The sequence below is a fragment of the Mesoplodon mirus genome (assembly GCF_964341445.2).
Source record: "Mesoplodon mirus genome assembly, chromosome: 3".
Classification (NCBI taxonomy): domain Eukaryota; kingdom Metazoa; phylum Chordata; class Mammalia; order Artiodactyla; family Ziphiidae; genus Mesoplodon; species Mesoplodon mirus.
Genome location: NC_138978.1, coordinates 30265410 through 30291582, shown reverse-complemented (window position 1 = coordinate 30291582; position 26173 = coordinate 30265410). Strand labels below are relative to the sequence as shown.

At 47.2% G+C, this 26173-nt stretch overlaps 1 protein-coding gene across 1 annotated transcript in view; it reads left to right on the top strand.

Annotated features, from left to right (window-relative positions):
• Positions 1 to 26173, top strand: part of CSMD2 (CUB and Sushi multiple domains 2) — a 659332-nt gene that overhangs the window by 162148 nt on the left and 471011 nt on the right. The gene's annotated exons all lie outside the window — the stretch shown is intronic.

Below are 26173 nucleotides of genomic sequence, written 5' to 3'. Positions count from 1 at the left end.
TGGGAGCTTGTTAAAATGCAGAATCTCGGGCCCCATCCCAGACCAAGTGGATTAGAACCTGGGCTTTAGAGGATCCACAGGCAAGTCCTCTGCTGTTTGAGAAGCACTGCCTTAGCATAAATCAGACTCACTGGGGGAGTCTGTGAAATGCAGACTCCCTGGCCTGGCTTCATGAGATTCTGATTCAGAACCAGGGCAGGGCCCAAGTAGTCTACATGTTTCAAAGCATCCTGACCATGGTGCAAGCCCTTGATCTGCCCCCAGAGATGTTGTGCTCTGCTAACAGCATCAGGAAGGCAGGCTGGCGAGCAAAAACACAGAAACAAGCTTTCCTGTGAAACTCCTTTCTTTCCTCCCAGGGACACTCTCCCTTGAGGTCCCTGACCCCAGGGGCAGTGGGATGGGTGACAGCCTCTACAAGCTCAGCCTGGGGGAAGACACACCTGTGACCCACAACTTCACTCATTCTCACTTTGGCCTTGACCATGGAGACATTCTTCAGCTGCAGGGAGAGAAGGACTGAGACAGTGGACACTCTGGGAACCAGGCCTGTCCCCAAAAGGAGCAGCCATGGTCTCAGACCAGATCTGCAGACTCTACCTAATTATGGTCTCCAGAACCACTCACCAAGGTGTTGATGCTGGTTCTTTCCTGCCCTTCCTGCTCTGGCCTGACCTTCCTACAGGGAAAAGTGTTCCCTGGGAGAGAGATAATGTCCCAAGGTGGGTGGAAGGGAGGGGAGAGACAGGTGATCAGACAAACTGGATTATCCATATCCTGGAGGATGAAGCCCTAACAACTGCTTGGTACCTGCTAAGTGCACAAAAACACTGAATTAAAAAAAAAAAAAAAAAGACCATCGCTCACCTGGATTGCTGTAGAAGGCTTCTAATGAGCCCTCAGCCCCCAGTCTCCCCTGCTTTAATTCATCCTTCTTAGGGCTCCCACGCCCTGCCATTCCTTGCTCTGAGACCTCTGTGGTTCCCTGGGACTCTCAGGGTCTGGTCCAAATGCCTCTGCAGGACTTACAGGGTCTTGTGACCTAGGCCTTGCCTGCTTCCCCAGCCTGAGCCTTTGCCTGACCCTCCACGTGTCCTATGCTCCACTTAGAATACTTTATGTCTGGTGTCCTGAGTGCACCATGCCCTTCCGCGTCTCTCTGCCTGTGTACCGGCTCTTCCCTCTGCCAGGGACACCCTTTCCCCACCCACTAGCAAGTCTCCTACAACTCACCCCAGGACCCACCTCATTGGTCCATCATTCATTCAGTTATTCAACAACAATTCAGTGAGTTCCTACCACGTGCCATGCACCAAGCTACGGTCTGGGGTATAAATGACAACAACTAATTTAAAGTACTCACAGACCCATAGGCTTCGGGATAATCTCTCCCCACCCCCTACATGTTACTGATGAGGAAGTCAAGCCACAGACTGGTTCAAGAACCTGCTCAGGAGAAACAACTAGGAGGAAGGCTAGGGTTTGAACACAGAGTCTGTCTCAGAGCCTGAGGCTTGGGCGCCCGCCGTTGGGCAGCCCTGTTGCAAAGGCCTCTTGCCAGTGTCATCCACCTCCTCATCCCTCGTCCTCGTGCTCCCCCTTCCTCTGCCCTGGTTCTTCTCCCTGCTCCCAGCTCAGAGGATAGAACCACTGGTCATCCAGTAGCCCAGATCAGAAACCTGGAAGCCATCTTGGCCTCTGCCCTCCCCATCACCCGGTCCTGTCTGTCTGCCTCCTAAAATCTCTCTCTAGTGCCTGCCACCTCCCAGTCCAAGGTTCCCTCGTCTCTCACCTGGATGGTTGGTGCTTTCACTCTTGTACCCCTACAAGTCATTCTTTACATAGAGCAACAGTTTCACAGCCAATCTGACCAGGTTACTCAACGTGGATCCCCATCTGCCTGGAGGCTCTTCTCATCCCTCACCCCACCCCCACCCCAGCCATGTCTAATCGCGCTCATTCTCCAGCTCCCAACTCAAGATTCATCGCCCCAGGGGGACCTCTTCTGATCACCTGTTCAGCTCCAGTACCTCTGCTTTCTGCATGGAACTGCCTCGCTTTATGATGACACACTTAATGGGTGTCATTACTTTATTCACACCTGTCTCCTTCATGAGACCAAAAGCTCCAGGAGGACAGTGACCATGCTAGTTCTGGTCTTCACTCTATACACAGCACCTGGCAGAGCCTGATGTTTAGTAGACATGCCAGAAATAGTTCATGAACAAATGACGGGGTTGCTGTAAGATCAGACCAGAGAGTGCACGTAAAAGCACGTGGGGGCTTCCCTGGTGGCGCAGTGGTTGAGAGTCCGCCTGCCGATGCAGGGGACACGGGTTCGTGCCCCGGTCCGGGAAGATCCCACATGCCGCGGAGCGGCTGGGCCCGTGAGCCATGGCCGCTGAGCCTGCGCGTCCGGAGCCTGTGCTCCGCAACGGGAGAGGCCAAAACAGTGAGAGGCCCGCGTACAGCAAAAAAAAAAAAAAAAAAAAAAAAAAAAGCACGTGGTAGTCCCTCGCATGAAACGGGCACTCGGTTATCAGCTCATACTAACTGCTGTTGTTGTCAGAACTAATCTTGAGCAAGCCTTACCTGATGCCCAAAGCAGGTGCAAATTGCAAATCACAGGGGCGGTGGCTGCAAACAGCTGGAGAGGTGGCTGCGAACAGCTGGAGAGGTGGCTGCGAACAGCTGGAGAGGTGGCTGCGAACAGCTGGAGAAGTGACTGCACACTCCCGAGGATAAGGCCTGCAAATAAGCGGGGAGCGACTGCAAAGAGCTGGAGTGTTGAACTGCAAATGCCTGGGAGGAAGAGCTGCAAACAGCTGGAGGGGAGGCTACAAATAACTGGCAAGCAGAACAGCATGGGGACAGGCACGCATGCGTGTGGGTGCGGCCCGTTCTCCCACACCTGCCATCTGCCAATAGTACCCCAGTTCCTACACACTCACATCCTCCTCTCTCCTAAGAGAGGGGGCCGAGCCTCCACGGGGGTCTCTTGTGAGCCTACAAACAACCCCGGTGCGCCGTCTGTGTCTGATCACCTGGGTGACTTCTTTCTTTCCACTCCTGTGCCCCAGGCATGCCGCCCTCTCACATACGTTGCGGGTGCCTGTTCCTCCCCTGAGCGGCCCTCACCCTTTCCTTCAGATCCGACTTCCAACGTCACTTGATCGGAAGGACTGGATTGGGCTCTCCTTCTGCACCTTCCTCATTTCTTCTTCCTCAGTGAGAACAGTGATTACTCTTCCTTCGTTTGCATATACCTGTGGGGTGCTCTGATGAAAGCCCATCTCCCCTACTAGGCCATAAGCTTCTAGAGAGCAGACGCCATGACTGTACTCACCACCTAGCCCCAAGCCTGGCACACAGTAGGTGCTCTTAACTCTGAGATGGGTGCAAGGATGGATGGAGGGACTGAAGTGGTGGCTGAGAGGCACCGGAGAGATCCTTGAAGGCAGGGCCAAAAAAAAAAGCTATTTATTGAGTGCCTACAGTATACTTAGTCCTGGGATAAGTTGTCCCCTTCTCGCTACGGCTGGGGATGCTTGTGTGTTTCTCCAGGGTGGCAGAAGCCCTCAATTCCCACCTCGTCTTGGCTACTGCTTCACTGAGGACCTGGCCTGATAGGAAATCTGTTGGGAAAGAACAAAATAGGCCCATGACTCTCTGCACTGACAGCCACCCTCCCTGCTTGAGACACAGCAAGGAAGGAAGCAAGGACCCTAGGCCTCAGTTTCCCCATCTTCTTTTTTTTTTTTTGCGGTACGCGGGCCTCTCACTGTTGTGGCCTCTCCCGTTGCGGAGCACAGGCTCTGGATGCGCAGGCTCAGCGGCCATGGCTCACGGACCCAGCCACTCCGCGGCATGTGGGATCTTCCTGGACCGGGGCACGAACCCATGTCTCCTGCATCGGCAGGCGGACTCTCAACCACTGCGCCACCAGGGAAGCCCAGTTTTCCCATCTTTAAGAGAGGGATTTGGGGGCTTCCCTGGTGGCGCAGTGGTTGAGAGTCCGCCTGCCAATGCAGGGCACACGGGTTCGAGTCCTGGTCTGGGAAGATCCCGCATGCCACGGAGCGGCTGGCCCCGTGAGCCACAATTACTGAGCCTGCGCGTCTGGAGCCTGTGCTCCGCAACAGGAGAGGCCGCGATAGTGAGAGGCCCGCGCACCGCGATGAGGAGTGGCCCCCACTTGCCGCAACTAGAGAAAGCCCTCACACAGAAACGAAGACTCAACACAGCCATAAATAAATAAATAAATAATAATTAAAAAAAAAAAAAAAAAGAGAGGGATTTGGGCTCCTAGGTGATCCCTGAGGACTGTGCCAGGTGTGACAGTGTGAGTCGGGGACTGATTTCTCTGGGACCTCCCTATATGTTCATCCTAGAACGAGCCAGGCCTTCCCAAGAGTCTCAGCCCCTAGACTCCAGACATGAAAGAGTCTGGCTACCAATGTCCACGGCCTTGGCCAGGAAAGGATCCACAGTGAAAGCTCTCCTGGCTCCAGGCCACATGTTCTATCCACTGAGTTGGCTACAAGAACCCCACAGATCCATAAAGCAGGCACAGAGCCCAGACTCAAGCAGGCACATAAACCCACTAAGAGACCCTAAGTAATAACAATACTCAACCATTAAAGCACTAGCTAGATGCCCTAAGCTGAAGCTCAGAGAGGCTAAGGAACTTGCCCAATGTCACACAGATAGTAAGTAACAGGGCTGGGCTTTGGAATGAGGCAGGTAAGCTCCAGAGCCCCTGCTCTTGACACCTGCATCATAGTCTGAGACACCTAGACACACCCACTGCCAGACACACCAGCTCACAAAAGTACACACACATGTGAAACACACACAGGCTTTTTCAGAGAAGCCAACAAAATGGCTCCTGCCTTCTTCGTCTTTCCTCTCCTGAAGCACACTGGGGCTCCGCTGGCTAGAAGCTCTGCACAAAGCCGGAAAGGGGCTCTCGTTACCGGTAGGTTCCTCTCTCAGATGGTTTGGCTTCCCCGGTCTCTCTGCCAGCCAGGCTGCAAATGAGGCTCGGGAAGCACTGAACCTGCAGTTCCCTTGGTTACAGGTACCCACAGTAGAGGGGAAGGGGTAGGGCTATTTCTCAGCGGGTCCCTGGCCTGGCTTGACAGCTGCTTTGGATAGTAGCCGAAATGCCTCCTTTATCTCTGCACCATTAATTCAGAGATGCCTAGGAAACCTGTTAGGAAAAAACCAAAATTGGTCTGCTGACCCTCTGCACTGCCCTCCGCCCTTTCCTCCACCCTGCACCAGACACAGCGAGGGAGGGAACCCAGCGGCTGTGAGATGCCCGGGCCCTGCCGGGCACAGAATCTGACCTGCAGGGATGGGGGGGGACTGGTGGGCAGGGGAAACCTGACCAGGACTTAGAGGGGGCAGAGCAAACCAGCGGGAGGGATGGGAGCGCGGCAGACAGGTGCACAGAGCAATGGGAATGTGGGGACAAGGGCTGGGAGCTTCTAAAACAGGTACGTACATGTCACGAGGGTGCAGCCAGGGAAGACGGGAGGGTGGGAACAGCTGCTGTGGATCCTGCCTCCACTACTGACGGGCCGCGTGGCTTTGGGCGAGTTACTCACCTCCGTGCTTTAGTTCGCTCTCCTGTAAAATAGAGATGGCAATAGTCCTCACCCCTAAGGATTGTGGAGAGGATTTAACGAGATAATCTTGCGAAGAGCTTAGTATGGCATGTCCTAAGCATGCAATGGATGTTAGCTCTTATTATGGTAATAAGGAGGGTGATGAGGATGCAGCTGGGAAAGGAGCGATAGAAGGGATGGTGCGAGGGCCAAGGCTGGCTCTGAGCATCCTTGTATTACTCCAGCCACCCTGAGTTTCTTTAGTTCCTTAGATGATGTGCTGCCCTCTCTTGGCCTTTGAATATGCTGTTCCCTCCACCTGAGCACTCTTCCCCGGTTCTTCTCTGGATTCATTCGTACAGTGAGTGCTAAATAAGTATGTTGGAAATGAATGAAAGAACCACTCGTGTCAGATCTTGTCCTATCAAACCTGAGTGACTCTTGAAGACCAAGTTGGCACATCTCTTAGCAGCTTGAAGACATACTGAGACGCTGAGCGTGCTGTGGTCAAGAGCAGAGGCTGTGGACTCTGAATTCTCCTTCCTTAGTAGCTGCGTGACCTTGGGAAAGTCACTTAACCTTTCTCTTCCTGAAGTTCCTTATCCACAAACCGTTAATAATAGAGTCATTGGGAAGATGAACAAGCTAATACACTAAAATTGCTTGGAACAGGGCTGGCCTAGAATGAGCTCTGAGTAAGCTTTAGTCATCTTGGACCAGACGTTCCACCCAACACCCCCTGCCCACATGGGGAATTGTGTCTGCCCCTGCGGGTCCCTTTCCCTCTTCTGTTGACTGTTTTAGTAGGTTGTGGAAGCTGCTGTGATTTTCCTAATTTAATGTTGATATCCTTCCATGTCCAAACCAAAAGCAAACAAAAAATGTATAAGGTTCAAAAAAGAGAAATGAAAGCCATGTTGGTTAGGACGGGGCAGGGTGTCTAATTTAAGCCCTGGTCAGTGGGACAAGGCTTGCCGGGCCCCATCTGGGTGGCTGGGCTTCTGATGTGGCCCAGTCCTCAGCCCCACCTGGGCCCAGGACAGCCCTGTTCAGGCATCTCAGGCTGGCTGAGAAGGCTGAAAGCCACCAGATCGCGCGGACTGGCTGGGTTGTCCTCAGCTGGATGCCCTGTGAATAAATGCCGATGGGGGAGGGGGTGATGGGGGAGGGCCACGCCATTCTCTCCTCGCTTCACGGCCCTCCGTCTGGCCTCAGTCTTTGTCTCTGGACTTCCTGATTCATCTGGTTTCTGGCTGAGGCTAACTGTGTCCTTCAGCTTGCTTGTCTGGGTCCCAATGTCCTATAGCTCTCACCAGCCCCTTCCCCAGGGCTGGATTCGTTCTCTAGTCCTTCAGCAGCTAGCTCAGCCTCCTTCACATCTGGCAACTTCTCCACCCCAAATCACCCAAAAATCTAGCATGAATGCCTCCCCAGTTCAGATCTGGAAGCAGCACCAGTTCCCATGAAGGCAGGCATGCCTCAAAGCCACGCCTACAAAAGTTAGGACTCAGAATCAAGACCAAAAGCCAGGCATGGCCGACAAGGTCTGGAAGACAGGGTTGGTGCTTAGCTCTCAGCCCCCACTCTCACGATTCTCCCTCTGCTTTGTGCATCCTGGTCACACTGGCCTTCCCTAAGTTTCTGGAATGCCCCCTGCCTCCTAGGGCCTTGGTAATGCTGCTTCCTCCACCTGGAGTGCTGTGCCTCTGCCACGCCCTCCTCTGTAGTCTCCTCTCATCCTGCTCTGAGCTCAAAGGTCACACCTCAGAGACACCCTCAAGACCACCACGACAGTCCCCCTGCTGCCCATTCCCATGGTTCCCATAATCTGTTCTCCATCAGCTTTATCACTGCTTGTAATTATTCATTAATTAGCATTTTTATTAGATTAGTGTCTATCTTCCCACTAGACTTCGTGGGAAGCCCCCTGAGGGCAAGGCCTGATCTACTTACTCACCCTGGAGCTTATCCAGTGCTCATCATCAACACACTTTCCTTGAGCCCCTGCTGTGCACCACTAGGCGTTGAGCTAGTTGCAGCTGGTACCATGGTGAGCGAGACGTGGGATAAACAGCAGGTGATCGGGGTGCTGAGGAAGCACAGCAGAGGAAACTCAGCAGAGAGGAAGGCCATGGGGAGGAGGGGATGTCTGCACTGAGACTTCCGGTCCATAATAATAGGTTCTGTTTCTTGAGCTCTTCTTCCATAGGGTCAGCCATGTTGGAGGGTTGGGGTGGGGAAGGGTGTTTCAGTCAGAAGAGCCAGCAGGAGCAAAGGCCTGGAGGCCGGGAAGCATGTAAATATGATCCACAGCTCAGTGGTCCTGTTGCTGCCAGGGGAGCAGGGGAAGGGGCTGAGAGGTGGATGGGGACCTGATTGGGGGGATTATGGTGGGTCATAGTGAGGGGTCATGGTGAGGGTAGGAAATCCAGCAGGAAGAAAGCAGCATGCCACTGAATTCACCCTAATGGAGGGGAGCCATAGAGGAGAGTTTGCTGGGTGAGGATGGGGGTGTCTTTGAACAACCCGGCTGAGTCTCCTGCTTCCCCAGTCATCACTCACCACCCCGTACCAACTGGGCCTGTTTGCTACTCTGCCCCACTCCCTACCCAGCCCTACTACCAGACGGGTACTTCTAAGGGCAGGTCATTCCTGCCTCTTTACCCTCAGCACCCTGGACAGGGCCTGGCCTAGGGTAAGTAGAGGTGTTTTCTTTCTTCTTCCTTTCTTTCTTTCTTACTAACTTCCTAACTCCTTTCCTCCTAACTCACTTCCTTACCTTCCTTCCTCCCTCTTTACGTCTTTCCTTGATAATGGCTTGAGCTGTGAACTGATTTCTCTCCTGTTTCCCCTCCCCACCCTCCCCTCATCCCATGATCTGCCACCTCTTTGTTGGAAAAGTTCTGAACTCAGACACACTTGAAGAAGGTAAAGGGAGGGGCTAAAAGAACCAATGTCAATTGCACACCTTTTCTATGCCAAGAACCACACTAGGAACTTTACATGGATTACTTCATTTAATTGTTAAATCAACCCAAGGAGGTAGATATTAGTGTCTCCATCTTATAAATAAGAGTCAAGGCAGTTCAACACTGCCCAGTGTCTCCTTATGGCAGAGCCAGAGGTTTCATCCAAAGAGAGGGTCTATGGTGGTGGAACTTCAGGCTTTATGGTGGGACAGTGGGAGAGAGCTTTTGGAGCAGGGAGACCTTCCCAGATCACTCACATCACGCCCCCGCTGTGATGCCTCTCCCTCTGCCTTGGGTCAGAGCAGGCCTGGTCTGAGCCTGGAGTAGACCATCAGCTCCCCTGGGTCAGAGGGTGCCCCAGACAGGATGAGCATCTAACTCAGGCAGAGCTGCAAAGATGGTGTTGGAGCCAGAGTGGCAATGAGGCCAGAGGCCAGGACCCCAGAGATGCAGCACAGGGCTAAGGCTACACCTTATGCCAGGGATGCTCTGATGGGCCTCGAGACCCCCTTTTAGCATCCCCTCCATTTGGATCCATGTCACCATGTCCTCAGGCATCTCCAGCCCCTGCCCCTATGCATGTCTCCATGCCCCAGTCACAGCCCTTGGCCAGGATAGATACGCTTTTGTTCTGGGCCTCACCACGGCTGGTGGAAACCCTGAGCCATCCACAGCCTGAGCTTCCTCTGAAAATTAAATTAATACATTCTACTCAGGTGAGAAAGCGACCCTGGCCCCTTGGCTCGGCATCAAAGGGCCCGGAATTATCAGCAAGCTGCTTTTGAAAGAGTAGAGGAACGAAACATGGGAGGATATAACTTTTAATTTAAAATACCATGACCTCTGCATTTGGATGTCAGGAGGGATCTTGGGTGACATTTGCGGAGCTGCTGGGGTGAGCCTGTGAGGTCAAGCGTACTCATTAGCCATGCTTAGAGGCAGCGGCAGAGGGAATAGAGAGTAAATCGGTTCCACCAGCCAGGTTTCTCCCTATTAGGAGGGAAACAAAGCTGAGACTCACTTCAGCATCCCCTAGGCAGGGCCATGGCTAGGCACACAGAGAGCATCTCCGGGGGCCATGGTGGAGCATCGGAAGGAGATCCAAATGGCTTCACAATCTCCTTGTCCCACTGGGAGGGGAGACCCCCAGATTGATCCCTTAAAGATGGCATCTGTGTGGCATTGTTTCTGCTTAGAGCAAATCAGATTTTGGCTGCCAGGAATTTTACCAGGGGAGGAACCTGGATGACCAGACATTGTGGGGAATTCCCTAACCCATGACCTTCAGATATTTATGTAGCTGTGTGTGTGTGTGTGTGTGTACGTGTGTGTAGTGTTGGGAGAGGCAGGATCCATAGATCTATTGAATTTCTTCAGATTCTCAAAGGGGTCCATTCATTTTTTTTTCATAAATATTCTTTCTTTTTTAATTGAAGTATAATTTTTACAATAAAATGAACAAATCTTAAGTGTTCAATTCAATGAGTTTTTGACAATTCTATACACCCCTTTAACTACCACCCCAAACAAGAATTGAACATTTTTATCACCCCCAAAATTATCCTCATGCCCCTTCTAGTCAATTCTCTTATGGCAGAATTTTTTATGTGAAAGCCCCCAAACGTTCTTAAGAATGTCTTCTATTTTCTTTAATTGAAGTATAGTTGATTTACAATGTTGTGTTAGTTTCTGGTGCACAGCAAAGTAATTCAGTTGTATATACATACATATATATATATTTCATATTCTTTTCCTTTATGGTTTATTATAGGATATTGAATATAGTTCCCTGTGCTATAAAGTAGGACTTTATTATCTATCTATTTTATGTATAGTAGTTTGTATCTGCTAATCCCAAACTCCTAATTTATCCCTCTCCCACCCCCTTTCCCCTTCGGTAACCATAAGTTTGTTTTCTATGTCTGTGAGTCTATTTCTCTTTTATAAATAAGTTCATTTATATCATTAAAAATTTTTTTTCAACTGATAATACTACTTTATTTCTTAATTTATATTGGAATATAGTTGATTAACAATGTTGTGTTAGTTTAGGTGTACAGCAAAGTGATTCAGTTATACATATACATTTATCTATTTTTTTCAAATTCTTTTCCCATTTAGGTTATTACAGAATATTGAGCAGTGTTTCCTGTGCTATACAGTAGGTCCTTGTTGTTAAATATAGCAGTGTGTACCTGTCAACCTCAAATTCCCAATCTATCCCTCCCCCCAACCTTACCCTCTGGTAACCATAAATTCATTCTCTAAGTCTATGAGTCTGTTTCTGTTATGTAAATAAATTCATTTGTATCATTTTTTTAGATTCCACATATAATCATGTGATATTTGTCTTTCTCTGTCTGACTTATTTCTTTTTAATGGCTGAGTAATATTCCATTGTATACAGGTACCACATCTTCTTTATGCATTCATCTGTCAGTGGACATTTAGGTTGCTTCCATGTCTTGGCTATTGTAAACAATGCTGCAATGAACATTGTGGTGCATATTCTTTCAAACAATGTTTTTCTCCAGATATATGCCCAGGAGCCGAATTGTCAGAATGGCCATCATCAAAAAATCTACAAACAACAAATGCTAGAGAGGGTGTGGAGGAAAGGGAACACTCCCAAACTGTTGGTGGGAACGTAAATTGGTATAGTCACTGTGGACAACAGTATGGCGGTTCCTTAAGAAACTAAAAATAGAGCTACTATATCATTTTTTTTAGATTCTACATATAAGTGATATCATATGATATTTGTTTTACCTGAGTTACTTCATTTAGTATGATCATTTCTAGGTCCATCCATGTTGCTGCAAATGGCATTATTTTATTTTTTTATGACTGAGTCGTATTCCATTGAATATATATACGACATCTTCTTTATCCATTAATTTGTCGATGGACATTTAGGTTGCTTCCATGTCTTGGCTATTGTAAATAATGCTGCAATGAATGTTGAGGCGCATGTATCTTTTCCAAACAGAGTTTTCTCTGGATATATGCCCAGGAGTGGGATTGCGGGATCATATGGCAACCCTAGTTTTAGTTTTTTGGGAAACCTCCATACTGTTTTCCATAGTGGCTGCACCAATTTACATTCCCAACACTATAGGAGGGTTCCCTCTTCTCCACACCCTCTCCAGCATTTCCAGCATTTATTATTTGTAGACTTCTTAATGATGGCCATTCTGACTGGTGTGAGGTGATACCTCATTGTAGTTTTGATTTGCATTTCCCTAATAGTAAGCAGTGTTGAGCATCTTTTCATGTGCCTGTTGGTGCTCTGTATGTCTTCTATGGAGAAATGTCTACTTAGATCTTCTACCCATTTTTTGACTGGGTTTTTTTTGTTGTTGTTGTTATTGAGTTGTGTGAGCTATTTGTATATTTTGGAAATTAATTCCTTGTTGGTCACATTATTTACAAATATTTTCTCCCATTCCATAAGTTGTCTTTTCATTTTGTTTATGGTTTCCTTTGCTGTGCAAAAGCTTATAAGTTTGCTTAGGTCCCATTTGTTTATTTTATTTTATTTTTTTAAACATCCTTATTGGAGTATAATTGCTTTACAATGGTGTGTTAGTTTCTGCCTTATAACAAAGTGAATCAGTTATACATATACATATGTCCCCATATCTCTTCCCTCTTGCGTCTCCCTCCCTCCCACCCTCCCTATCCCACCCTTCTAGGTGGTCACAAAGCACCGAGCTGATCTCCCTGTGCTATGCGGCTGCTTCCCACTAGCTCTCTATTTTACATTTGGTAGTATATATATGTCCATGCCACTCTCTCACTTTGTCCCAGTTTCCCCTTCCCCTTCCCCATATACTCAAGTCCATCCTCTGGTAGTTCTGCATCTTTATTCCCGTCTTGCCCCTATGTTCTTCATGACTTTTTTTTTTTTTTTTTTTTTTTTAGATTCCATATATATGGGTTAGCATATGGTATTTGTTTTTCTCTTTCTGACTTACTTCACTCTGTATGACAGACTCCAGGTCCATCCACCTCAATACAAGTAACTCAATTTTGTTTCTTTTTACAGCTGAGTAATATTCCATTGTGTATATGTGCCACATCTTCTTTATCCATTCATCTGTTGATGGACACTTAGGTTGCTTCCATGTCCTGGCTATTGTAAATAGAGCTGCAATGAACATTGTGGTACATGACTCTTTTTGAATTATGGTTTTCTCAGGGTATATGCCCAGTAGTGGGATTGCTGGGTTATATGGTAGTTCTATTTTTAGTTTTTTTGAGGAACCTCCATACTGTTCTCCATAGTGGCTGTATCAATTTACATTCCCACCAACAGTGAAAGAGGGTTCCCTCTTCTCCACACCCTCTCCAGCATTTATTGTTTGTAGATTTTTTGATGATGGCTATTCTGACCGGTGTGAGATGATATCTCATTGTAGTTTTGATTTGCATTTCTCTAATGATTAATGATGTTGAGCATTCTTTCATGTGTTTGTTGGCAATCTGTATATCTTCTTTGGAGAAATGCCTATTTAGCTCTTCTGCCCACTTTTGGATTGAGTTGTTTGTTTTTTTGATATTGAGCTGCATGAGCTGCTTGTAAATTTTGGAGATTAATCCTTTGTCAGTTGCTTCATTTGCAAATATTTTCTCTCATTCTGAGGGTTGTATTTTCATCTTGTTTATGGTTTCCTTTGCTGTGCAAAAGCTTTGAAGTTTCATTAGGTCCCATTTGTTTATTTTTGTTTTTATTTCCATTTCTCTAGGAGGTGGGTCAAAAAGGATCTTGCTGTGATTTATGTCATTGAGTGTTCTGCCTGTGTTTTCCTCTAAGAGCTTGCTGATGTCTGGCCTTACATTTAGGTCTTTAATCCATTTGGAGTTTATTTTTGTGTATGGTGTTAGGGAGTGTTCTAATTTCATTCTTTTACATGTACCTGTCCAGTTTTCCCAGCACCAATTATAGAAGAGGCTGCCTTTTCTCCACCGTATATTCTTGCCTCCTTTTTCTAAGATAAGGTGACCATATGTATGTGGGTTTATCTGTGGGCTTTCTATCCTGTTCCATTGATTGATATTTCTGTTTCTGTGCTAGTACCATACTGTCTTGCTTACTGTAGCTTTGTAGTTTAGTCTGAAGTCAGGGAGCCTGATTCCTCCAGCTCCGTTTTTCTTTCTCAAGATTGCTGTGGCTATTCAGGGTCTTCTGTGTTTCCATACAAATTGTGAAATTTTTTGTTCTAGTTCTGTGACAAATGCCAGTGGTAGTTTGATAGGGATTGCATTGAATCTGTAGATTGCTTTGGGTAGTAAAGTCATTTTCACAATGTTGATTCTTCCAATCCAAGAACACGGTATATCTCTCCATCTATTTGTATCATCTTTAATTTCTTTCATCAGTGTCTTATAATTTTCTGCATACAGGTCTTTTGTCTCCTAAGGTGGTTTATTCCTAGATATTTTATTCTTTTTGTTGCAGTGGTAAATGGGAGTGTTTTCTTTCTTTCTTTCTTTCTTTTTTTTTTTTTTTTGCAGTACACGGGCCTTTCACTGCTGCAGCCTCTCCCGTTGCGGAGCACAGGCTCCGGACATGCAAGCCCAGTGGCCACGGCTCACAGGCCCAGCCACTCCACGGCACGCAGGATCCTCCCAGACCAGGCCACAAACCCACGTCCCCTGCATTGGCAGGCGGACTCCCAACCACTGTGCCACCAAGAAAGCCCTGTTTTCTTAATTTCACTTTCACACTTTTCATCATTAATGTATAGGAATGCAAGAGATTTCTGTGCATTAATTTTGTATCCTGCTAATTTACCAAATTCATTGATTAGCTCTAGTAGTTTTCTGGTAGCTTCTTTAGGATTCTCTATGTATAGTATCATGTCATCTGCAAACAGTGACAGCTTTACTTCTTCTTTTCCGATTTGGATTCCTTTTATTTCTTTTTCTTCTCTGATTGCTGTGGCTAAAACTTCCAAAACTATGTTGAATAGTAGTGGTGAGAGTGGGCAACCTTGTGTTGTTCCTGATCTTAGTGGAAATGGTTTCAGTTTTTCACCATTGAGGACGATGTTGGCTGTGGTTTTGTCATATATGGCCTTTATTATGTTGAGGAAAGTTCCCTCTATGCCTACTTTCTGGAGTGTTTTTATCATAAATGGGTGTTGAATTTTGTCAAAAGCTTTCTCTGCATGTCTTTTGTTTTTTTTTGTTTTTTTCTATTGCCTTCAGAGACTGACCTAAGAAAACATTACAATGATTTATATCTGAGAATGTTTTGCCTGTGTTCTCTTCCAGGAGTTTTATGGTGTCATGTCTTCTATTTAAGTCTTTAAGCCATTTTGAGTTTATTTTTGTGTATGATGTGAAGGCATGTTCTAACTTCATTGATTTACATGTGGTTGTCCAGTTTTCCCAACACCACTTACTGAAGAGACTTTTTCCCCATTGTATATAATTGCCTCCTTTGTCAAAGATTAATTGACCATAAATGTATGGGTTTATTTCTGGGCTCTCACTTCTGTTCCATTGATCCATATGTTTGATTTTGTGCCATTAGCATGCTGTTTTGATTACTGTAGCTTTGTAGTATTGTCTGAAGTGTGGGAGGGTTATGCCTCCAGCTTTGTTCTTTTTCCTCAGGATTGCTTTGGCAATTCTGGATCTTTTATGTTTCCATATAAATTTTAGGATTATTTGTTCTAGTTCTGTGAAAAGTGTCATAGGTAATTTGATAGGGATCACATTAAATCTGTAGCTTGCTTTAGGTAATATGGCCATTTTAACAATATTAATTCTTCCAATCCAAGAGCATGAGATATCTTTCCATTCCTTGGAATCACCTTCAATTTGCTTTATCAATGTTTTATAGTTCTCAGTATATAAGTCTTTCACCTCTTTTGTTAGGTTTATTCCTAATCATTTTATTTTTTTGATGTGATTTTAAAAGGGATTTTTTTTTTTTACTTTCCCTTTCTGATATATCATTGTTAGTGTAAAGAAATGCAACAGGTTTCTGTATGTTAATCTTGTATCATGCTACCTTGCTGAATTCATTTATCAGTTATAGTAATTTTGGTGCAGTCTTTAGGGTTTTCTATATATAGTATTATGTCATCTGAATTTAATGACAATTTTACCTCTTCCCTTCCAACTTGGATATATTTTCCTTCTTTTTCTCATCTGATTGCTGTGGCTAGGACTTCCAATACTATGTTGAATGGAAGTGGTAAGAGTGGGAATCCTTGTCTTGTTCCAGATTTTAGCGGGAAGGCTTAGCTTTTCACTGTTGAGTATTATGTTGACTGTGGGTTTGTCATAAATAGCTTTTATTATGTTGAGATGTGTTCCCTCTATACCCACTTTGGTAACATTTTTATGATGAGTGGATGTTGAATTTTATCTATTGCTTTTTCTGCATCTATTGAGATGATCATGTGGTTTTTGCTTTTGTTGATGTCTTATGTTTTCTTTTGTTGTCATTTATTTATTTTAAAAACGTTTTATTAAGCAATTAATATGTACCTGGCATTGTTCTAGGCACTTGGGGTATAGCAGTGAACAGTTTGTTGATGTTCTAATCCAGGAGTATAAAATATAAATTACTATAAAATATAAATAAATCCAATAGTATAGAACAAATACATGACAGTACTTTGTTTGATGGGTCTTTGTGTCATGAAGAATAGAGCTTGGTGAGGAAAACGGAGAGGGATAGACAATAGTGTATGGACAAAAGCATGACCCTGAAACTCTCAGGAGCCCTTGGTGGAGATAGTAGTAAATTCCAGTCCATGTGAACTGTGTCCCTAGATCCACTGCACCTTACAGAACAGGTCTGGGTGTGAGCTGGTTGCCTTTGGAAGCCAGGTCCTCTGGTCATGAGGATGGACCCCAGAGAGTCAGAGACCTCTCCTGAGCCTCCTTCCTGCACCTAGCCCCGTGCCAGGCCCCTGAAGGGAGGGATAGAGCCTGCCCAGCGAGGGGCAGGCTGAGTGGAGCTCCATTCAGTGGAAAGTACCCAGCTCCAGAGTCCCCCAAGCAGGGTCGATCCCCACTCCTCACTTGAGAGGTGAGCTGGGTGGACATATCAAGCACCTGATGTCGTGTCTGGCTCACGGTGGCTGCTTCATCCATAGAATGTCTTCCTCCCTTTGCTTATTAGAGATACTCACAGATAAAAAGTGTGCAAACATCCAAGTGCACTGGTGTGGAAGGGGCCAGAAAACTCTGGTCCTAAGAAGGTCACTCCTTAGAGAAGCTCCCTCTGCTCTCTGGGGTTCGGTGGCTTCACGTGCAATATAGGAGTTAGGTTCTAAGACGGGCCTGTGCTCCCTTCTGGCTCTCATGTTCATGCTCATACATTTGCCAGCATTTTCCTGAGAACTCCTTTGCGCTGAGCCCGGTGCCAAGATGAACAACACTCAGCCCTGACCTTGGGATGTTCACAGTCCAGTAGATGAAACATGCAAGCAAAGCAGCTCTGCCACTGACCAGCCCTGTAACCTTGGGCAAGTTACTTCAACTGCCCTGGGGCTCAGTTTCCCCATCTGTAAAATGGGGAGTGTCAGAGTACCTTCTGGGGCTTTTGCAAGGATTAAACAAGTTACAACATACAAAGCACTTAGAACAGCATGCGGCAAAACCAGGTCCTCGGGGACAAGCAGACTGACGTGGTGATGTCTGTGTCCCTTGTGCCTGGCCCAGTGCCTGGCCTGGGGAAGCGTTTCCAGAAGAAAGGCAGAATGAACACACGTGGGAGGAATCTCTTCTGTGGGCCGGTTGTCCATTCCCAGAGCCACGTGAGATTTGTATGAGCCCATGTGACGCTCAGACAGCTCCAGCAGGCTGCTGTAAAGCTCTCACCAGCACCTGTCCCTGCGAGTTTTCACACTGTGTATTTGAGCCTTTGATATATGGGGCATGCTTGCCAGGGGAGAGAAATGTTATTGGACTTTTTTTGTGGTCGTAAAGATTACTTCTTGATGAAAACACACACAGAGAAAGACTTACAGGCCTCCCTCAAGGTAGGCAAATGAATGACGTGTGTTTACAGCATCCCAGCCATTGCTCAGGGCTGTCAGCTTCGCAGGGGCAGGGGCGGAGGAAGGGGACCAGAGGCCACGTGCAGGCAGGGGCAGTTCCCACTAAAACTGCAGCAGCACCTTTTGCTGAGCCATCCCTTGTCTCCTTGCTCCTCTCAGGTGGTCTAAGTTTTTCCTGTGGAAGATCCAGCCTTTTCCTTGAGGTCTGTCCGTGTCACTCCCCCTCCCTGAGCTAGAGAGGACCTTGCACTGTGTGCCTCTGTCTGGAACATCCGCCCTGGGCTCTGGCATCCTGGGGGCTCAGACCCTCCTGCTGCGGGAGTCCTGTCTCCGGCGCCAGGTCCTAAGTCCGCGAGGGCAGTGTGCAGGGCCGTTCCTCTAAGGCTTCCTCAGACTCCATGGAGCACAGTTCACCACCTGCATCAGGCTGGCTGAGGGCAGAGGGGAATTGCCTTCAGGCAGCCAAGGCTTTCCTCACCTCACTGCACTTCTCCCAGCTGCCTCCTCTTTTGGCTGACCTGGGAGACGCTGTGGGCAGGAAGCTTGTCTCATTCAACTCCCGCTCAGGGCCTGGGGCAGTCGGTGGAGTGCAGGAATGCCTGAATGAATGCCTGAATAATGAAGCTCTTCTTCAGCCTCCTTGCTGACCGGCAAACCATTCCAGACCCCATCTCCCCCTTGGCCGGCCCCCCAGTGGGAAGGAATGTTCCCCCTCCTGGTTGGCTTCTCTGCTCCCTTCTCTGGGTCTGCTTCCTGCCTGGCTTGAGAGAACTTCGTGCAGCAAACACAGTGGTGCCCTTGCCTATGAAGATTGGGGCCTTGCAAGGGAGCGCGGCAGGAGGCCCGGAGAATCTGGAGGCAGTCAGTGTGGCTAGAGTGGGGCCCGGCGGGGCTGGATTCTGGCTGGGCCTGGCCTGGAGTCTGGTTGAGGAGGGAGTTAGAGGTGGACGGGGCCTGGGTCAGGATGGGTGCCTGGGAGCTGAGACTGGGGATCAGAGGCCAAGATTGACTTAGAGCTGTGTACCCCTGGATGGATGGCTTACCCTCTCTGTGCTGTGAGACGTATAATGGGGGAACAGTGAGGGCTGGGCCACATTTCCCCACCTTTTCTCAAGGTGGGTCAGTTCTCACCGCACAGTTTAGCATGCAGAAGTCCCCAGGGAGTGCATTTCTGCCGCCACCCTCCGTCCATCCGCATCCCCTCCACCTTCCCTCCCCACTCCCACCCCCTACCCCCATCCCTGTCCCTGGCTGGGGAAATCATAAGTGTTGCCAAACCATAAAAGTAGCCCTCAGAAACTTTAAAATGTTTTTACCTCCTAAACGGCATGTTATTCTATACAGATCAGCTTCCCTAGGGAATATCAGTGATATAAACATAAATAGCATAAATATTTGTCTCCTGGGCTGATGGCAGTATCAAGCTCTGATTTATTTTGTGAACTCCAACCCACCTGAATCCTCTGAAAAAAAGTCCTTGGCATCTCTGTGAACAGTAGACTGCCTCTTTGGAAGTCCTCCAGGAGCCGGTCTTAGCACTAGCCCTCAAAGGCTCTCCGGGGCCCAGGAGGAGCCAGGCAGGAAGGTGAGGGGGGTCAGAGTTGGTCTCCTGGCGACACTCTCCCTCACTCATCCCCCAGAGTAGAGCCCAGCCGTCCTGCTGAAGGCACTTGCACATCCCACTTGGCCTTCCCAAAGCTTCCGGAAAAGGCAAAGGAGCAATCAGCCTCCCTGCCACGGGGGTTCCACTGGGAAACCTCAGCTCTGTTCACATGTCACACGATATATCTCCCAGAGCTGCTGGCAGTTGGTGGCCCCGCTCTCACTCACGCACATGATAGAAAGGACATCGGAATATGTCTGGCGTCACCCAAAAGCTGAAGTGATGGGGTCAGGCAAATGACCCAAGACAGGCACGCTGCTTCCAGGGGGCTGCAGACGTTCCTGTCCAGGAGCTGCCCCATGAGGGCTGGCTGGGCGGCTGCTGTCTCCACGGGGCTGAAGGAAGGTCAGTCGTGAGTGTCCATGAGGCTGCTGACGCTAGCTCACCCATGCACTCGGGGCCTTGGGAACTCGGGAAGTCACCACGGATGTGGCCCAGGCAGGGCCTCCAGGGAGGACAAACACTGTGCTTATCCACCGCCTGTTAATCTTGAGTCATGCTGTCCAGGAAGGCATCCTTGGGCCACTCCAGAAGCCTTGAAGAGATGCTCTTAACTGCCAGCCACTTCCCCAAAGTCCCTGCAGACACCCCAGGGGCCACCATAATGATAATGGCCATCCTGATGATGATAACTGCACTCATTTCCAGAGTGTCTATGCTGTGCCCAGCCCGATGCTAAGCTCCTCACATGCATTATCCCAATGAATCCTCCCAGCAGCGCAATTATTACCATCCCAATTTTACTGATGAGGCAACTGAGGCTTAGTAAACCATGAATGATGCAGATGGAAAGTTTAGGAGGGAGGCAGCATGGTTTATGGAAAAAGGAACAAACCTTTTAGAGTTAAACACATATGGATTAGAATCCAGAGTTTGCCACTTACCAGTTAAGGGGCCTGGCAAGTCAATTCCCGACTCTGGGTTTCAGGGAGGCAGAAGAAAGCGGGTGGGCACATATGGGTCCACCTCCCCACGGTCTCAGCCCTGTACCCACACATGTGAGCTCCATCCCTAAAGGCAGGGAAGAGCTTCACGGGAAGCCACCTCCCTCCTGGGAAGGTCCGGGCTGTCAGGAAGGGCTGCTCTGTCCAGTGGGCACCTGCTCTTCCCTGCCAGGCAGGGCAGGAACTGGGATTCTGCCAGGGGGCTTCTATAGAACTGCCCACTCCCAAGTGCCAGGCCTGAGCTCAGTCTCGGATGCCATCAGATGTCACCTTGCGATTCTGCAAAGCTGTGTTCGCTTTCTGAGAGCAGAGACCAGGGGGAGATCTGGAATGATGGTCAGACGAATGACTGCAGATACAGGGATTCCCAAGGGAGGCTGTGTGGCAGCCTCACACAGGGGAGGTAGGAGGGAGGGAGTCCGGGGCGCCATCTCTGCAACAAGGCTTGCCTTTGGCTAGAGAGCCTAGTGGCAAGAGCCAATCATTCCACCTTGCATCACCATCAGAAACATACACACGTGCTCATTCATTCACTCCTTCACTCATTCATTCATCTAAGGAGTCAGCAGAGCATAGTGGTTACCAGCAAAGAATTCTGAGTCGACGAGACCTGGCTTTGAATTTCTGCCTCTTCATGCAATCATGCATGAATTCTTCATGCAATCTTGGGAAAGTCACTTAAGTTCTCAGAACCTCAACTTTCTCATTTGTAAAACAGAAATGATACAGTATTACATGAGGATCAGATGACATAGTGTCATAAATCATTAACACAGTGCCTGGCACCAGAAAATAATTCCAAATAATTCCAAAATATCTATCAATCGATCGATCTAATAGAAATATAATGTAAACCTCAAATGTGAGCCATATATGTAATTTTAAGTTCCTAGTACCTATCTTAAAACAATAAAAATAAACAGGTGAATTAAATCTAATAACATATTATACTTAAGCTAACATATCCAAAATATTATTCTTTAAACATGTAATCATTGTAAAACATACTAATGATATATTTTACATTTTCCCTTTCATACTAAGTCTCTGAGATTGGGCATGTATTTTATACTTATAGCACATCTCGACTTGGACCAGCTGCCTCGAAATGTGCACATTCCCCAGGGTGTGGTCCTGTTCTGCTCTTTCCTCTCCATGTTCCTTCTCACATGACCTCACTGACTCCCACAGTTTCAATTATCACCTCTAAGTGAATGATGATGGGAGAATCTGACAGGGAACAGACAGGATGTGCACAGAACATGCCAAGAGGGGCATGCGACCAACAAGGGTGAGTGTTAGCAGAGGCCTAAGAAAGTAGCCTTGGCATGGTAAAGTCCTAACGGAAAACGAGTGAAATAGTTGTCATCACAAATATCAATGATCACAAGTATAGATTATCCTAATTACAAAATTGTCATAAACTTAGCAGCCTAAAACAACTCACATCCACTAACTCACAATTAATAATACTAACACAGTTATCATATAGGTCAGGAGGCTGGGCATGGGCTAACTGGATCCTCTTGCTCAGGGTCTTACAGGCTGCCCTCAAATATTAGCTGGGCTACATTCTCATCTGGAGGCTCGACTGAGGAGGAATCCCCCTCCAAGCTCATTCAGGTTGCTGGAAGATTTTGTTTCCTAGCAGCTCAATTACTGAGGACCCTCAGCTTTCTGCTGGATGCCAACCTCAGGTTCTGGAGGAAGCCCTGGGTCCTAGAGGCCACCTCCATTCCTTGTCACATGGGCTTCTCCAGCGTAGCCTTTTAGTTCATGAAGCTTCAAGGGGAGTCTCTATCTCCAGTCTGCTAATATGGCATAATCATGAGAGTGACATCCTGTCACCTTTTCCATGTTCTATTGTTAGAAGCAAGTCACAGGCTCTACCCACACTTAAGGCGATGGTATTACACAAAGATGTGAACATCAGAAGGCAGGGATTTTGGGGGGATCACCTTGGGGTCCATCCGCCTCATGGGATTTGTGAAAAACTGTAAAGAGTAACAAGAGTTCAGGGGGCTTAAGACACTCCTCTTCCCATTTAAATTTTAAGTCAAAGAAAGAAGAGATGCAAAGATAACTTGCCAAATAGGAGTCAAAGAACCAGCTTTATTAATTTCTGGACAAGTTCCCCAAAGTGGGGGACTTGAGAGGGCTAGACTGGAGAATAAGGTGGAGTTGCCCATCTTTCTCTCAAAGAAAAGATAGGCAGGCTCAAGGGGCAAGGCTGGCCAGATTTACCCTCCCAGCCACACACAGGAAAGGTGGACCAGAAGAAGAGAATGGTGTGCTTTCCTTTAGAAGGCAGATTAAATCAGAGCAAACACAAGAGTCAGCCCTTTTGCTCTTGAAAATATGGCCTGATAAATATTGGGCTCTCAATAATCAGTTGTGCTCCTCCTCTTTTCTTGAGGAGGAAGAAATAAGGGAGTAGGGAAAGAAGCCAGAAATGGCCTCTCCTTTATAGAAGAGAGGTAAGGACCTGCCCTCAATAAACATAAAAGGAATTTACAATTATGTTGAAGCAGGAAGAAGTGCCAGGCCCACAGCTAGGTAATAACTCCTAACATGTGCAGTGGAATTTGTAGTCCTGAACACTTTCATTCTCACTGACCCACTGAATCTTGATAACAACAGTCAAGGCAGGGATTATCATGCCCATTTTAGAAATGAGGAAGCTGAAAGTCTGAGTGATCACATGACCTTGCTGACCAGTTGCATGGCCAGTCCTTGAAACCAAATTTTCTGGTTCTCCATCTAGTCCCCTTTCCACTGTCTATTATGCTGGCCACAGGTTGAAGACAATGCAGAGCAACTCAACCTCTCTCTAACTTACATCTGCTGTTATTCTTTATATCCACCTAAGAGAAAGTTTAGCAAAGACTTAATTTCATAGCGAGAACAGCTAGGTGCCGAACCAGCGTGGGTGCCCTCAGAATATGTCCCATCACGTTTACCTTGCTTGTTAGAGTTGGCCAGGGGTTGAGAAAATAACAGGTGTGCACGGTTCCCGTGCTTTAGCATCTAAGAGTGCTCCAACGGGGTGGTCCTTCACCTGTGGTTTTCTGACCTCCTTGCAAAAAACCATCCAAGGAAGACTTGGTATCCTCCTGAGTTTCTGTTATCCTAGAGGATGGAGCCCTTCAAACCATCCCTCCTTCCTCTATCTCGAGTGTTTGTCCTGCTGCAAGGCTATTGTTCACAGACTGGAGGTCTGAAAGTACAACAGGAATGAAGCAGAGTGTGACTTGGGATCTTCTCAGAGACCCATTGCCCCAAATGAGGTATTTTTAGCAGGTTGCTCTAAGCCAGTTGGCCCCAATATCCCTGGGCAGGCCCTATGGGATGTTTCTTCCAACTTGGAAGCCCTGACTTTCAGGTTAGTACCTGTGGTGGGGTGGCGGTTGAGGGTGATCACAAAGAGCTCATGTGTTTTCCTCGGGATACCTCTAGAACACCTGTTGAGTGACGTTTATGGACCTTTGGCTAGGATCTGACCTGAGGAGTAGAAAGAGGAGGAAGTGGCATCACCATAGAAAGAGAAAGAAGTCTGTAGAGATATCTACATGATGTAGGGAAAGGGGTGTGTGCACACTTGAACTTGTGAGTGCAGGTGTGCTGCCTGTTTAAGCAAGAGTATACCTGGGTATGTTCCCACTAGGGTGAGTGAGCATCCTTTTGTGTGTAGATCCTTGAAATTCAAGCAGGGTATATTCTCAGAACTTGACATTCCCAAATCCTCAAGTATCTTTAGAGCATATTTCCCCCCTTAAATTAGTAGAGTGTGTACTTGAAAAAAAAGTATTTTGATGACCTCTTCAGATCTTTAATAATTCCATAACTAAAGACCAGAGCCATTTATAAAATATTAAAATTAATTCTCCACTAAAATAAACTCCCCTCTCCATTGCCTCCTATCATTACTCAACCAGCATTCATGCAGAGTTTAAGCAAAGCTTCTAAGCTGAAAGGAGGTCATGATGAATGATAATGCCATGCCCCTATTAACTTTTGTGGCAAAGGGAAAATACTTTGCAGAACTTTTAAACCTTTCCTGTGCTTAGTTAGAGTCAGCCCATAGCCACATGACTGCCTCTGCCACCCAGTGCTTTATGGAAATGTTAATGGGGCTCCCAGCTGTATTCCAAGGGCATTTCCATGGAGAATCCTGGGTTCCCTGGGCAAATTCTCACAATACTCAGCTGCCTTTTGAGCAGTCACCAAAGTATTCATTACCACTCAATGAGCAATTTTTGCCCTGGCTGAAGCACTTGCTGAAATGATTTCATAAATCTTTTCCTTGTTTTCAAACACTCACAAATCGGAGCCACCATCAAATTCAACATCCACTCCTTAATTCACCCATGGCTTCTATTTTCTAGCTAAAACCCATTACTTCCTTAGACTCCTCACTTACTTTTCACTTCCATTACCACCTTGGGCGGTTGGCCTTATTTGGGGAAATGATTTTTCACAATAAAATAAAGATTTTCATCACTTCACAGGAATAGCTGCATAAACCCAAGAAGAGAACCCCAGAGAACCGGAGATGTCCCCTAGTCAGCAGGTCTGCCCACTATGTGATTCAAATCTAAGCCTCAGTATCATTAGGAATGGTGTCCTGGGTCAAAGTTCTCTTTATGGAGACAGAGCCTTCAAGGATTTTCAGCCCTAAGGGCAGAAAACTTCTATGGCTGTGGTTTAGATGTGCAGGTGGGACCAAGGTTGGCCTGGAGGTGAGGTCTTGAAGGTTTCATGGCTAGTGGGCTAGCTGGAGTCTGGGGTCAAGATGAGAGATCCAAGGTCCAATTCAATGGACCAGGGACTCCCTGGGAGTTCAGGGACCCTTGTAGGTTTCCTGTCCTATAAAATCCAGATCTTGAATCATTTCTTCCTGGAAGCCATCCCTGACCTCCCCCTGGCCTCTGCACAGCAGGATAGCTGCTTTCCTGAAGTTCATGCCACTACTGCCATGCCTCGGCCATTGGGCCTGTGGCTCTGTGCTGGGCTTACCTGCTGGCTTCTCTCTGCGTCCCCCATGAGACTGTGAACCCCTGAAGGCCAGAATTCTCTTCCATCCTCCTCAGCCCAACCTTCATTTCGCTGCTTCTCGGCCCATGGAGAGGATGTGCCCTTTTCATAGCTCCCTGCATTCAGGACCAGCTTCAAGGGTGTAAGGCCTGTGTGGTCACACAGGGTACCAGGTCCCCTTGCGTGGTTTCATGCTCCGCTGCTGCTATCTTGCAATTCATTTTTCTTTTGAATTTTATTTTATTTATTTTTTATACAGTAGGTTCTGTTAGTTATCTATTTTATACATATTAGTGTATATATGTCAATCCCAATCTCCTAATTCATCCCCCCCCACTTTCCCCACTTGGTGTCCACGCGTTTGTTCTCTACATCTGGATCTCTATTTCTGCCTTGCAAACTGGTTAATCTGTACCATTTTTCTAGGTTCCACATATATGCGTTAATATATGATATTTGTTTTTCTCTTTCTGACTTACTTCACTCTGTATGACAGTCTCTAGGTCCATCCATGTCTCCATAAATGACCCAATTTCATTCCTTTTTATACCTGTGTAATAGTCCATTGTATATATGTACCACATCTTCTTTATCCATTCGTCTGTCTATGGGCATTTAAGTTGCTTCCATGACCTGGCTATTGTAAATAGTGCTGCAATGAACATTGGGGTGCATGTGTCTTTTTTTTTTATTAAATACTTCTCTTTCCACTGTTTATTATTAAAGTACAAAATATACAAACCCAAAAGAAAAAAGAAAATACTCATCCTCAAATCCACTGTGGCTCTAACCCAAGACCCTGCACAAAACCCAACCAATCCACTGTTTTCATAGGAAATAACTGATGCTGAGACAGATGAAGGAGAGGGCTGGGAGAGGGCAGGTCATCTTATCGAATCCACCCAGGAAGGCACCTGGTGGGGAT